The sequence below is a fragment of the Coregonus lavaretus genome (genome assembly GCF_964263955.1).
Source record: "Coregonus lavaretus genome assembly, chromosome: 28".
In the NCBI taxonomy this organism is placed as follows: Eukaryota; Metazoa; Chordata; class Actinopteri; order Salmoniformes; family Salmonidae; genus Coregonus; species Coregonus lavaretus.
Genome location: NC_140015.1, coordinates 26,831,558 through 26,846,945, shown reverse-complemented (window position 1 = coordinate 26,846,945; position 15,388 = coordinate 26,831,558). Strand labels below are relative to the sequence as shown.

Genomic DNA, 15,388 nt, shown 5'->3' with positions numbered 1-15,388 from the left:
AGTTGCTTTGCATAGAGTGAAAGAGTTATAAAAAGGAGGAAGTGACTTGTATCATAGTGACATGTTATACAGAGAATCAGTATCAGAATGTAATGATTGGTGTCCAAGGATAAATACTTGGTCCAGTACTCTTTTTTTACTTTATATTAACATTTTCTTTGATTATTACTTTCAGCATTTATTCTGTTTGCTGATGATATTTGCAGTGAAATGACGATGGTTATCTATAGATAGCTAGTATGAACTCTGAAATTCCTTGAACATTGACACCTCTTATAGAGCAAATAAGATACAACATACCATGTAGAGTGAAATGTACAGAGGAATGATTTGAGCGTTACTTTTGTGTCTTTTCACACTTAATTTACTATTATGAATGGTACACCAGTATTTCTGGTCAGGGAAATATAATATGTTTAAGTTAGTTTTCTACTCACTGCTGTTGGGATATTTGTACAGGTTTGGGGCTTGTTTGTATCACTGTGGTATCGAGAACAGTAATAAACAGCTGTGTCTTCAGTCTGCAGACTCTGTCCTATTAAAGTCACTGTGCCTCTCAAAGGTTCTATGGTCAAGCTGAACTTGTGTTTCAGTTAATCTTTGTAAGCTGTGCCTGCATCGTGATACAGTAGATGTTCCTGTAGTAACTAAATAATGATGCTAATTATGCTGTGAGAACAAGGAATCCGCGGAGACTGTCCTCGATTATAATAGTTTTATTGTAGTGAAGATTTCAGCGCCAATTTACAGACTTCTGCAGACATCTGGAGAACAATGGCCCAATCTCTTAATATGTTGTTCTCCCCTCCTTTGTCCCAAACCATAGTATTTATAGCCTATGCCTTATGTAACATAATATGGGTGTTTTCCCATAAACCAATCCCAGGAGGCCACCTAACAGACTTCCTCTAACACACCATTTGCAAACATCAACAAAGTCCTAAACTGTTTAGACACTATATGTTTCCCCCCTTCGAGACTAACTAAGTCTCGAAAACAAAAAGAATAGGATTATGACAAATAACAATTTCTCTTATTGAGTAACTTTAGCAATAAACCAAAAACACATTTTTCTATGGAGTGTAAATACATTTCTATGAAATATGAACAAATCTTTATGGAGTGTGAGAGCGAAAAACCTGACTGGCAGCTTTCTTTCCAAATATCCATCAATCAATCAAGACAGTAAAATTATCTCATGGCCCCTCTGCCCCAGGCAACCACCTAAGTACTCCAGATCAATTCATACATCTTTATCAATGCATTTTAAACTATGATGCAATTGAATACACATGAAAGCCTCAGCAAACAAAATACAATCAAACTTGTCCACATTCAGGCTGGTCGACCCATCGGACCCTCCTGTGGATTCTCCCTGTCCCTGCCTAGACCCAATATCCCTAAGCATCAACGAAATAAACAAAAACATCTGAGATCCCCACATGTACCCAACTACAGCAAATCTCATTCTTCAAAAATTAATACAGAAAGAATATGACACAAATTATGTATTACACATTCAAATATGTCTATATATCATTGCAGACACTGGAATGTAGTCCACTACACTTCATCTCCTCAGCAGTGTCGACTTTCAATGAAACGTCGATGATGGAATCTGAACATTTCCACACCTTCCTTGTTCCACTTCCTCCAGTCCATTCATATTGTCCATTCATATTGTCCATGTTTGAGTATTTGAATCCCCTCTACACATCCCCCCATATGCTTCTGGAAGAAAAGAAAAGACCAACCAGTATCTTTTGCAAAACAACACATTCAAATTAACACATCAATAAAAATGATATATAAAATGAATCACATTCCATTTCCCCCCTTTGATTCATCACAAAATACTAAAATCACAATAATATTTAAAACATGTGAAAAATGATTGGATATTCAAAATGGATATCTATCCATCAATACTCCTTTGAGTATTTGACAAAAGGTTAAACCCTCTTATCGTTTCATTTGCAAAACCCTGCAAAGTATAGGTAATATTATCAATGTGATCTGCCAAAAATGTTACACCATACCATGGAAAAAGTCCAAGTCCCCACTTCTCTCCTAGACTTATTGTCACGATACCGATGTAGATGTGGTGGAGGAGTCAGGCGCAGGACACTGAGGTTAAGTCCAACAGTATATTTAATAGTCCAAAGAATAACTGGAAAACCTCTGACCTCAAAAACACAAAGAGGCGAGGGAGAATTACGCACACGCGTAAACACTAAACACAAAACAAACAGGGAGCAAAGACGTAGCTCCGACACTGTGGCAGTAAAAATAACAACACACAATAATACTAGCACAAAACAAGGAACTTATAGGGCACGCAATCAACACACAAATGGACACAGGTGATACAGCCAGACAAAAGCAATCGACTGACGAAACATAGAGCGGTGGCAGCTAGTACTCCGGGGACGGCGCTCGCCGAAGCCTGCCCGAACCAGGAGGAGGAGCAGTCTCGGCCGAAACCGTGACAGTACCCCCCCTTGACGCGCGGCTCCAGCCGTGCGCCGACCCCGGCCTCGGGGACGGCCAGGAGGACGCGGACCCGGGCACGTGGGATGCCCATGGTGAAACTCAGTCAGGAGGGATGGATCGAGTATGTCCCTCATGGGCACCCAGCACCGTTCCTCCGGACCGTACCCCTCCCACTCCACGAGATACTGGAGACCACTCATCCGGCGCCTCGAGTCCAAGATGGTCCGGACCCTGTACGCCGGGGCCCCCTCGGTGTCCAAAGGGGGCGGAGGGGTCTCTCCTATCTCATCTTCTTGGAGTGGGCCAGCTACCACCGGCCTGAGAAGAGACACATGGAACGAGGGGTTAATATTTTTATACTCTATAGGCAGTTGTAACCTGTAACACACCTCGTTCAATCTTCTCAGGACTTTGAAGGGCCCCACAAACCGCCGACCCAGCTTCCGGCAGGGCAGGCGGAGGGGCAGGTTTCGAGTCGAGAGCCAGACTCGATCTCCCGGTGCGTACACCGGTCCCTCACTGCGGTGGTGGTCGGCGCTCGCCTTTTGTTGACGGATGGCACGCTGCAGATGGACATGGGCAGCGTCCCACCTCTCCTCCGAGCGCCGAATCCACTCGTCCACCGCAGGAGCCTCGATCTGGCTCTCGTGCCATGGTGCCAGGACCGGCTGATAGCCTAAAACACACTGGAAAGGTGTTAAATTGGTGTAGGAGTGACGGAGAGAGTTCTGGGCCATCTCTGCCCAGGGGATGAACCTAGACCACTCCTCCGGCCGGTCCCGGCAATAGGACCTCAAAAACCTACCCACATCCTGGTTGACACGTTCCACCTGCCCATTGCTCTCTGGGTGGTACCCCGAGGTAAGGCTTACCGAGACCCCCAACCGTTCCATGAACGCCCCCCAAACTCTGGAGGTGAACTGGGGACCTCGGTCAGACACTATATCCTCGGGGACCCCATAGTGCCCGAACCAGGAGGAGGAGCAGTCTCGGCCGAAACCGTGACACTTATCCTCCAATGGTAGGCTTCCAGACTATGACATTTCGCCATGTCCCTTTTCACCCTATTTCCAAACCTAGAATCAGATGTATCTGTGTCCGGTGCTTCCCCTCTTTTAATGGTAAAAACCTCATATGGAAGTTTCAACATCGACATGTAACAACATCCTTTCCATCCATAGGGTAAGAATATATATTCTTTATCACCACAAACCCCAAATGTTTCTCTAATTCCCAATAGTCACATTGCCATGCAAAAGCTGATCTTTCACCATCAAAGTCCTGCTCTTCTTACTAACTGGAACATAAAGAGTAACATTATATTTCTCATTACTAACCCTATGTTCATGCTTACCCAAAGTCATCATATAATCATCACAATCTGATATTTCCATAAACATTACTCTTTCCATCATATGTTTTATTTGAACAAAAACAGCTTTTAGCCCTCACAGGTTTCACCTCCAATGCTTCATGAAGCGCTGTTAACTGATTTTCCTTCCGATCTAACAAATTCACATAGGGTAATTCATTTAACCAAGAACACTTAAACCTAGGCCTAAACAAATGCTTCGACAACGACATTATTATATCTGTTAATGATTGTTGCTGATACAACAGCCATGATAAAGCATAAGATTGACACGTACTTGATAGAGGTTGAGGCACCGTCTCTAAGATTGAACCCCATGTGCCTGGCACTGGAATTCTCAACAGACATGGACCCTCAAGATTCCTCACTGATCTTACAGAATGAGTTAACTGCTGGAACCAAAGATTCCTACCTGCCCACCCATCTTTAATTTGCAAAACAGAAGAATCAAATCCATATGCCTTCCATTTAGTTTCTCTCTTCCCTAACGAGCGATATTGATCAGATATATCTTCTTGTCTTCCATCAAAATCAAAGAACTCATCCTGTACCTCCATGATAGTATTCTGCACTATTTCAGATGAGTCTACATCATTCTCTACTACCATCTGCTCTCCTATTTCAACACTATCCTTACTACCATTCACAGCACTCTCCATTCGTATCATAAACTCCTGAGTCACTCTTACTACATCCTTTAGTTTCAGAAAAGTTGTTGTTGGTGTCTGTGTCACATTTCCTACATTTGTTATTGACGTCGTAACATTAATCTCTTTCAAAGTTACTGTTGAAATAGTTGCTTTAGTTGATGTATTAACACTCTTAATTATTTCCAGTGGCAAAGTGACAGATATATTCTGTGTATTATTTACTGTTGGAGTGGCTACTGTAATATACTGCTCCTGAACTCCTTTGGTGACTGTGGAAGCTTCAACAGACTTTAAATCTTCCATCATAAGCGTCACCTTACGAGTTACATAGCCTTTTAACCAATCATTCTTAACCGGAACAAATTTTAATGCTTGCACTAAATAAGTACACATATATTCTCCCTGATCTTTCCATGTAACATTACGCAAAATAAGTGAGCAATCACTCATAACCCTCTTCCACTTCATATCGTTGTACAAAATATACTTCCTTTGACTAGGGGGCACAGCTTCTACTTCTGGTCCTGATAACAACACTTCTTCTCCATAATTATCTCTCCACTGAACTCTAAATTTCCCTTCACCACTGTTCTCTCTCTTGTGCACTTACATTGAAGCTGAGCTGACTGTCCTAGAGTTCCCTCAACCCTAGTTTTCATAACTTTTTTAGTCTGACTTTTTCTCCAATTTTTCAAAAACCATTTCACTGATTTATCCACAAAATCCTTTCCCACTAATTTTTCAAAAACCATTTCACTGATTTTTCCACAAAATCCTTTCCCACTACTTTGAGGATATTTCGATAGGGTAGTCCCCACTTGCTTATGACTTCTTTACACAATAACTTGGCAAACGATTGAGCATCTTTTAGCTTAGTTGGACATATTATGCACCTCTTGGTGTAGGAATGTAACCAAGAATAAATGTCACACCCCTGCAAATATTATTTTTCAAACAGATTTTGCACCTGCCTATGACATAGTCAACCTGTTCAAGCAAATATGGTTCCCCAAAAACCATACTCCTTTGTGATCTTTCTCCTAACCTCCCCCCTTGCAACATGAGCTAACCCATAGCTTCCTAAATCATCAGACCTAATAGGTCTAGAGGCGCTACTATCAACCCCTCATGGTTTCTCCACAGACAATAAACATTCTTACTCTGAGGATTTTTCCCATTGTCCTCAAAACACCTGCTTTCAAAAGTCCTTCAATTTATGGTTCAATCCCTTGGATTGCTTCATATTTCAATGGATACTGATTCTTCCAAGGAGGTCTGGCTCCTGGTTGAAGTTCAACTTTCACCTCAATTGGGCTGATTTCACAAGTCCAATATCGATACTACTTTGAAACCACAAACATTCTTAAACTTGTTGCAACATCTCCTTTTTCATAGGGTCTTAATCCATCTTCACACTGCAAATAGATTCATGTGTCATCCGTACAGCTTGTGGCTCTCCTTGTCCTTGAGCCAAAATCATTATTTTGAGAAATCGCTGATCTTCACTCCTCCAAATCAGCAAGCAAGCTTGCTCTGCTTCTGTCATCATTTCTCCTATTTGCTTCTGCTCATAGCCTTCAGAAACCAACAAGGTCACATGTGGCACACTCTTCTCAATCTCAAATTCCTTATCCAGATAATCGTCTGTGTTTATCTTCATAGCTGCTCCTTGTGGTCCTAAAATTATGCAACATGAGCTGAGTTGAACTTTCTTTGGTTGATGACTCAACCATTCCCCTGAGTTCGATTGGGCAGCATTCTTGAAATACATGAGCGTACAATGAAATGGATATTCCCAAAGCCTCGCATATGGCATATTTTCCCCCAATAAATTTCTCCCATATCTTAGCCTGCTTCAAAAAATCTTCACTGAGATTTCCAATCCAGAATACTGTAGACGAATCCATCTCTGTCATCATCAACAATTGGTAAACCTTTTCCTTTGGCACTTCAACCAGACAGCCGTCTGGTGTACATTTTATTGTACAGTTCAACTTACACAAAGCATCTCTTCCCAACAATGCAATAGGTGTATATTTTTATAGCAGAGCTCCATTGGTTCCGTAAGAGGAATCAACTGTTTCACTCCCTCAAATCCCTTTGTCCTAATTAGTTGATTGGACATAGTGAGATGTGTAACCTCTTCAGGCTGAACACAGATAAAAGCAGTTCTGCTATCCACCATCACTTCCAATGGTCGGTTGTTTATTTTCACCTCAATTGTTGGATCTTTTTCCGGTCCTGATGCTACCAGCTCACACCCCCCTTTCGGATCTTCTGGGCACCCCTAGAATCCTTGCTCCGGGCCCCTATAGGGGTTCACCGGTCCTCCAGATGATCTTGACTTGCCCCTGTATCTTCCTCTGAAATTCCCTCTGATGTTCCCTCCTGGCCCATTGCACTCACGGGCAAAGTGACCAACCTGTCCACAATTATAACACACTTCTGAAGATTGTTGGAAGTATGGCTTAAATCTTCCTCCTCTTCCTCTTTCTAAGCCTTCTCGTCCTCTTCCTCTCCAATTCTGTGTCTGTCCAGAGACTGGCTGTGGATATGAAACAACTGGTACCGCTATTGGTGACTGGTACAATTGCGGTTGGAACTGGTCCGATTGAAGTTGTGGCAGTGATTGTTGATTTGGTGCACACTGATTCTTCATAACCAAAGCTTATTTCTTCTCCTTCTTATTCTCCCCCAGTTGTATTTGATTGAGTTTTCTGAGAGTTTCTTGGTCCTATTCTTTCTGGTTGTGTTCCTTTTTCCTGTACAGATCCACTTGATGGGCTATATGATCTATATCTCTTTCTATTTCTTCTGTGCTAATCATTGTAGAATAAAATCCTCTTGAACATAAAGCACCTTTAATCTCCAAATCTTCATCGCTTTCTCCATCTTCACTTTCATCAGAGATCGAATCTCTTGTATCTTTCTTCTTCCTTCAACTTCCATCACCCCTTCTTTCCGCTCTGGCCAACCTCCGTCTGATCACAGGTTCATATCCACCCATGATCTCTTCTGAATCACTCTGATCATCATTATCATCATCTTCAAGTTCCATCCTCCTGAACCTCACTCCACCCTTAGTTTCCAGACATCTCGTTTTCTTCTTACTTTTGGAGTTTGGATTCATCTTTATGGTTGTTTCTGCTTGTCCTCTCTCTATTATTCAAGCACTTTCATTATGTTGATGACGTCTGGGTTAGGAGTCCCTTCCACTGGCCATGGTTGTTCAATGTCAGGCCAACGTTAATTCCCTTTTCCAGATAACCTTGCAATACCATTAACTAGAGGATTACTCTTTTCTACTACATCAACAGGAGTAATTACTTTCATAGTTTTGATGTCCTTTTTCCCCATTGTAACAACTCTTCTATATTCCTTTATTGTGAATTATTTTATTATTTTAGACTATGTAGCTAATGGTTCCCTCCCTTTTTTCTTCCCCCAAATGAATTAACCAATTAATTAATTAATCAATTAATCAATATATTTATTTTTATCAATTTATTTATTTTACCAAATTATTAATTAGTGGCAATCTTACCACATCCGATCAGGAAAAGTAAAGGAAGTAGTCAACTTCAGAGCAATCCAAAAAAGAAAGACCTCTACTCCAGCAACACTACAGCACTCACAAACCAATAGCTTAATAAGCACCCAATTACCTTAATTTTACAGAATAATGTCAGTGCTTGATTTCCAACACAACTCTAATCAAACCAACTCATGCACAAAAAACTCCAATATGCAATTACATAAATTACATCAATTGATCAGTATGTTGCCAAGTCCCTGTCAAATTGTCACAACATGAAATATGCTAGGCACACAAAATATCCTGTATGGGAAGGTACGTTTTGTGAATAGAACAGTACTGGCCTTAATTTGACTTGATCTGTTGCAGCCCACAATGTCGCGTGATGTACTTGTCAGCACCTCCTCTCTCTCTCTCTCTGTCTCCTCCTTATCGTCTCTCATATCACAGAAGAACAAAGGAACAGACAAGAATGTAGTATTTCATGCACTCACTGGGTTATTTCAACCATGCAATACTCCTCTGTTCACATTCGCGCTAATAAATAAGCAGACAGCTTAACTCAGGAATATTATAGATAGCTCAATAACCTTTCATTTTATTTATTTATTTAATTATTTTTTGTTTTTAATCCGTCAACATATCTCTCATTTATCAATTCAATAGATCTCAATCAAATAGTTTCATCGTTAAGCAACAGCTGATTTAACAAACAGAATACTTTATTAGTTTGTAAGTCTCCCCCTTCTTCTCTGTCTGCTCTGAGTCTGCGTCTCCCAGCAGCTCAATGCAGGCAGGGGAGTGGCATATTTGCTCTACGTAACTCTAAACTCATAAAATCCCACGCATGCGTAGTCCATTCACCAGTGCGATTTCAGAGTGAGAAGAGCTCCCAAACAGCTCTCTCCAAGCTAACCAACAGAAAGTAGACAGACCAGCTGTCCCTCCGTTATTTCCCCCAACAGACAAACAGTAACACTTAACAGAACTCACAAACCAACACAAAACATAGAACACAAATCCTACTTTGAAGTTTCTTAACTTCACTTATCCTAATCTGCAGATGTATAGTTATTTTCTTATCAATTACAAAACATCTCTATACACTCTTAAAAACTCCTCCCTGTAGGCTCATGATTTTCTAATAGTTAGTAAACGTTCTCTTTTTATAGAGACTCATAAGATTTTTTACCTTAACGTCCTTACAGGTGGCTGATATATAGTTAACAATTATTAACGTTCTCACCAACGGAGACTCATAAGATTTTAACCTTAACTTACATATTTCCTTACAAAAACAAAAACCCCTTTTCTCAACCAAAACATATATATGTATATATCTCTAACATAAATCTTATCCTAACATGAGTCAACACACAGTTTAAACACAACAGAGACGTCTTAATTTTATAATTTTTTCTCCCCCACATACACACACACACACAGTTTAAGAGGCTTATATCCGTTCCTACGGACCTCAAAGGCAGCATGCTACCACCATCGCGCCGTTTTTTCATTGTTCCTACATTTATGCTACCTCGGGTTTGCAGATATTCAATGAGCGGTTACATCGAACATATACCTTGTCAACTATAAGTTGAGCGGTAACTTGCAACCGAATGTATCTACCACAATCTCCAGTCCCCGGAACTGACCTAAAAACAACCTAGTGAGTTTTCAGGATTTTCGGCCCATCCTAATGATCGCCTCGTTTGAGGGCTTGCCATAGATCCGCGACGTCCTAATTTGTATAAATGTTTCCTTGGCGTTATTCCTTCATTCTATTATTTTTCAATTTTCCTCAAGCAAAATATCCCTGTGTCCAGTATTATCAATACCTATAGACACTCCCCCCTGTTTGCGTTGCTTCCAGATCAAAAAACAAATTTAGAAATTTAGAACGGACTCTTATCCCACAGCAAATAACAGCAAAATGCACACATAAGTCTTTCAAACGGTACATCTCCCCAGCGCACACACCCACATAAGCAAACGAACCGACCAGCGCACAAAATTGTGAGAAATCTCACCTTATGTGCCGGCGTCTTGAGCGGGAGTCACTTCGTAGCTCATGAATGGAACGCTGGAGAGACGCAACACGTCCCAAAGGTCCTCATCGCCATTCTGTGGTAACTAAATAATGATGCTAATTATGCTGTGAGAACAAGGAATCTGCGGACACTGTCCTCGATTATAATAGTTTTATTATAGTGAAGATTTCAGCGCCAATTTACAGACTTCTGCAGACATCTGGAGAACAATGTCCCAATCTCTTAATATGTTGTTCTCCCCTCCTTTGTCCCAAACCATAGTATTTATATCCTATGCCCTATGTAACATAATATGGGTGTTTTCCCATAAACCAATCCCAGGAGGCCACCTAACAGACTTCCTCTAACACACCATTTGCAAACATCAACAAAGTCCTAAACTGTTTAGACACTACATTCCCAACCCATTCTGGTATAATGCCTTCAAGTTGGACCCATGATACTCCATAGAGGTTGGTGCTATCAGTCAGAGAATACCCAGTGACCTTACAGGTGATTACCAAAGACTCTCCAGAATTTATAACCATTGAACTTGGCTGGGTAAGCTCAAGACCCCAGTGTACACCTGTTAAGAAACATCATTGTATCATATACAACAATCTCAAAGTACTGCTATTTTAAAGCAATAGAGGCATGAATTACATAATATATTCCTTTAAATATGTTATACGTCTGTTACACAGCCAAATCCTGAGAGACAGGAGACAGCTGCCAACAGCAGCATCAGAGAATCATGGAACATGGTTTGTGTTGAAGCTGAACTGGTGGAAGTTGCCCTTCTTTACTCTCCACGACTCAGAGAGAGAGTTATAATTCACACAGAGAGCCTGTTTTATATAAAGTAGAGGGAGTGAGATGAAAGATTTAAAAAGTTAGAAAGCTATGTGTAATTTGCATAAGAAGGCAGGTACAGTATGGTAGGGATAGGAATTTCAGAAAACCCTCTGTGAACCATAATGACTTTTGACGATTCACTTATGGGATGGGACTATAGTATGTTTAGAAAAACAGCTATTGGACTATGTCTTTGAAATCCTAATATTTTACCCTTATCAACAAAAAATGGTGTATTCATCAGTGCTAAATTAACTATGTGAGTGTTGCATTTATGACCATGGATTGTGCCATTTAGAGTAAAATAGTTTAGTAATCAACAATGTGCAACATTTAAACTGAAAAAATCTATGCCCAATTTGCTGTGTATTTGTTGAATATTGAATTTCACAGGCTGTGCTTTGAACATTTAGCGCTTAAAGCTGTCATTCCATCATAGTCTTGTTCTTACAGTAATCTGTGTGTTAAAATTATGTTTTTGTACAAGTCTTCCATTGAGCGGATGCACTGTGCCTCTAGTTTTTGCACAATAATACACAGCTGTGTCCTCAGCCTGCAGACTGGTGATGTCTAAGTACAGTACATTACTACTGTCTCTGGAGATAGTGAATCTGCTCTTAAAAGAGGCTCCAGAGTTGATGGATCCACCACCCCAGATGATCCCAATCCACTCCAGTGTTTTCCCTGGCTGCTGTTGTATCCAACCTGTACCATAGTCTGTCAGGGCATAGCCAGAGACTTGGCAAGATAGTTTCACTGACTCTCCAGGAGGTTTGTGTTGAGCAGGGGAGGAGGTCAAACTAATGCTGTGTACATCTGAAAGAGATGGGAAAAGAGAGAAAGAGAGATGAGAGGCATTCTTCAAAAACAATGTCACAATAGCAGAACAACTGACTATCACAATGGGAAAACAACTGACTAACACAGTGGGAAAACAACTGACTAACACAATGGGAAAACAACTGACTAACAGAATAGCAAACAACTGACTAACACAATGGGGAATAAACTGACTATCGCAATAGCAAAACAACTGACTAACACAATGTTTTCTGTCCTGTATTGAAAGAGACTAAAATCCCCCCCACTTACATGGCAGGAATGCCAGGATGAGGAGGGATGTAAGAAACATGTTTCTCTGTTGGATCTCTGGCAGTGTCTGTCTGATTACTGACAGAGAGGGTGGTTGCAGTGATGAAGGTTGTGTCAGAACAGGTCATTGATATAGCAGAGGGAGGGGGTTTATTTTGCATACTGTCTGTCCTACAAAGACAGGTGTCTGATACGTCACTGGATGCACCATGTATGCATAATGTACTCATAATATACAGTTGAAGTCGGAAGTTTACATACACCTTAGCCAAATACATTTAAACTCAGTTTTTCACAATTCCTGACATTTCATCCTAGTAAAAATACCCTGTCTTAGGTCAGTTAGGATCACCACTTTATTTTAAGAATGTGAAATGTCAGAATAATAGTAGAGAGAATGATTTATTATTTCACATTCCCAGTGGGTCAGTAGTTTACATACACTCAGTTAGTATTTGGTAGCATTGCCTTTAAATTGTTTAACTTGGGTCAAACATTTCAGGTAGCCTTCCACAAGCTTCCCACAATAAGTTGGGTGAATTTTGGCCCATTCCTCCTGACAGAGCTGGTGTAACCGAGTCAGGTTTGTAGGCCTCCTTGCTCGCACACGCTTTTTCAGTTCTGCCCACACATTTTCTATAGGATTGAGGTCAAGGCTTTGTGATGGCCACTCCAAAACCTTGACTTTGTTGTCCTTAAGCCATTTTGCCACAACTTTGGAAGTATGCTTGGGGTCATTGTCCATTTGGAAGACCCATTTGCGACCAAGCTTTAACTTCCTGACTGATGTCTTGAGATGTTGCTTCAATATGTCCACATAATCTATTTTGTGAAGTGCACTAGTCCCTCCTGAAGCAAAGCACCCCCACAGCATGATGCTGCCACCCCAGTGCTTCACGGTTGGGGTGGTGTTCTTCGGCTTGCAAGTGACCCCCTTTTTCCTCCAAACATAACGATGGTCATTATGGCCAAACGGTTCTATTTTTGTTTCATCAGACCAGAGGATATTTCTCCAAAAAGTACGATATTTGTCCCCATGTGCAGTTGCAAACCGTGTCTGGCTTTTTTATGGCGGTTTTGGAGCAGTGGCTTCTTCCTTGCTGAGCGGCCTTTCAGGTTATGTCGATAGAGGACTCGTTTTACTGTGGAAATAGATACTTTGTACTTTCCTCCAGCATCTTCACAAGGTCCTTTGCTGTTGTTCAAAGATTGATTTGCACTTTTGCACCAAAGTACGTTCATCTCTAGGAGAGAGAACACGTCTCCTTCCTGAGCGGTATGACGGCTGCGTGGTCCAATGGTGTTTATACTTGCATACTATTGTTTGTACAGATGAATGTGGTACCTTCAGGCATTTGGAAATTGCTCCCAAGGATGAACCAGACTTGTGGAGGTCTACAATTTGTTTTCTGAGGTCTTGGATGATTTATTTTGATTTTCCCATGATGTCAAGCAAAGAGGCACTGAGTTTGAAGGTTGGCCTTGAAATACATCCACAGGTACACCTCCAATTGACTCAAATGATGTCAATTAGCCTATCATAAGCTTCTAAAGCCATGACATCATTTTCTGGAATTTTCCAAGCTGTTTAAAGGCACAGTCAACTTAGTGTATGTAAACTTCTGACCCACTGGAATTGTGATACAGTGAATTATAAGTGAAATAATCTGTCTGTAAACAATTGTTGGAAAAATTACTTGTGTCATGCACAATGTAGATGTCCTAACCGACCTGCCAAAACTATAGTTTGTTAACAAGAAATTTGTGGAGTGGTTGAAAAATTTGTTTTAATGACTCCAACCTAAGTGTATGTAAACTTCCGACTTCAACTATATGCACAAACATACAATACAAAATGTACATGCATACATTTTGTATCTGTAAATAATTACTTCCAGTCATGGCAGTGATGACCTGTGGTGTCATGGCACCATCTTTTGGCCAGGGAAGATGAACGGCTGTTTCTTATAGCTTGTCATAATGTTGTACAATTTCAGACATTTTCGTTTGAGTATTTTATGGATAAAACATTTATTTTCAATAAAATTAGTGGAACTGAGGAGCATTACATCTGCTATTCAGCTTCCATATTCTGTACAGTATCTACCAAGAGGATAGGTTTTATAATGCTCTGGTCCTGGTTTGTATCACTGTGAGGGTAGGCACATTAATACACAGCTGTGTCTTCAGTCTGCAGTCTCTGCCCTTTTAAAAACACGGTATTACTGCTAGAGTCTACTGAGAGGCTGAACTTGTTCTGCAGTGAATCCAATTCATTTCCTGCAGGTTGACAGATCCAAGCTGTCCAAATGTCAGATACAGAATAAGAGACCTTACAGGAGATGGTCTGTGGTTGACCTGGCTGGACAGTCATAGAGGCTGGCTGAGTGAGTTCGTAACTCTGTAGACCTGGGAAAGGAAATAATGAACAACATTAAATACACAAAATAGAAACATGTTACAGTTACATTTATTTTAATCATATGGAGAGAGTGCCCCCTGTTGGTGCATCAACAACACTACCATCTATTTAACAGGTGCATCATTGTGTTATTATTTGATACATCATTAGAATTGATCCTCATGTATCCACTTGTCATGGTCTACTGGTCATACCATCTGTGTGTTTGTGTGTTTGTTCATTACCTTTCCTTTCTCTACCAGATGTTTTTTGTACGGCTATTCTTATTAGTTTAACCATAGTGAGTCTGTAGCACAGTAATACACTGCAGAGTCCTCTGACTTCAACTGGCTCATGTGCATAGAAATTAGTGCTGTCTTTTGATGCAGTGAATCGGCCCCGTACTACAGGGGCATTCCTCTTGTACGTGTCAGAATGATAGTAAATGATCCATTCAAGTCCTTTTCCAGGTGCTTGGTGGATCCAGTACATATTAGTGCTGCTTAGAGTAAATCCACTACAGACACATGTGAGTTTGAGGGATCCTGCGGGGTCCCGTGGACTGACAGTTCAGCCTGTGTGAGTACAACCTGACAGTGGACACCTGAGGAGGGAGAGGAATGACAGATCAGATCAATCAATCAAGGAGTCACATCAGTATGACAGCCATACAGGTTATATTGATCAGACTGCAGTCAGGAACTCACAGGAGGCAGCTGCCAGCAGCAGCAGCAGAGATGCAGGGAACATGGTTTGTGTTGATGCTGAACTGACGGGAGCTATTCTTCTCTACTCTCCAGGACTCAGAGGGACGTACTAGAACTCAGATACAGAGAGGTTTTATATAGGAGTAGGTAGAGGGAGAGAAAGGAAGAGGGGCTAGGTGACATTTGCATAAAGAGAGGATATATCAAATTAATGGCAATATCAGTAGGGAAAAAAATATGTAATATCTGTGCG

General features: G+C 40.9%; 1 gene segment (V, D, J or C); it reads right to left on the bottom strand.

Moving 5' to 3' along the window:
- LOC311103817 (immunoglobulin heavy constant mu-like) overlaps positions 1-15,178 on the bottom strand; it is a 30,219-nt gene extending 15,041 nt beyond the window's left edge. Inside the window, exons 1-3 of the C gene segment in view lie at positions 15,136-15,178; positions 14,365-14,436; positions 11,647-11,751 (exon numbers count right to left, since the gene is read on the bottom strand).
- Between the last annotated feature and the right edge of the window lie 210 nt (positions 15,179-15,388).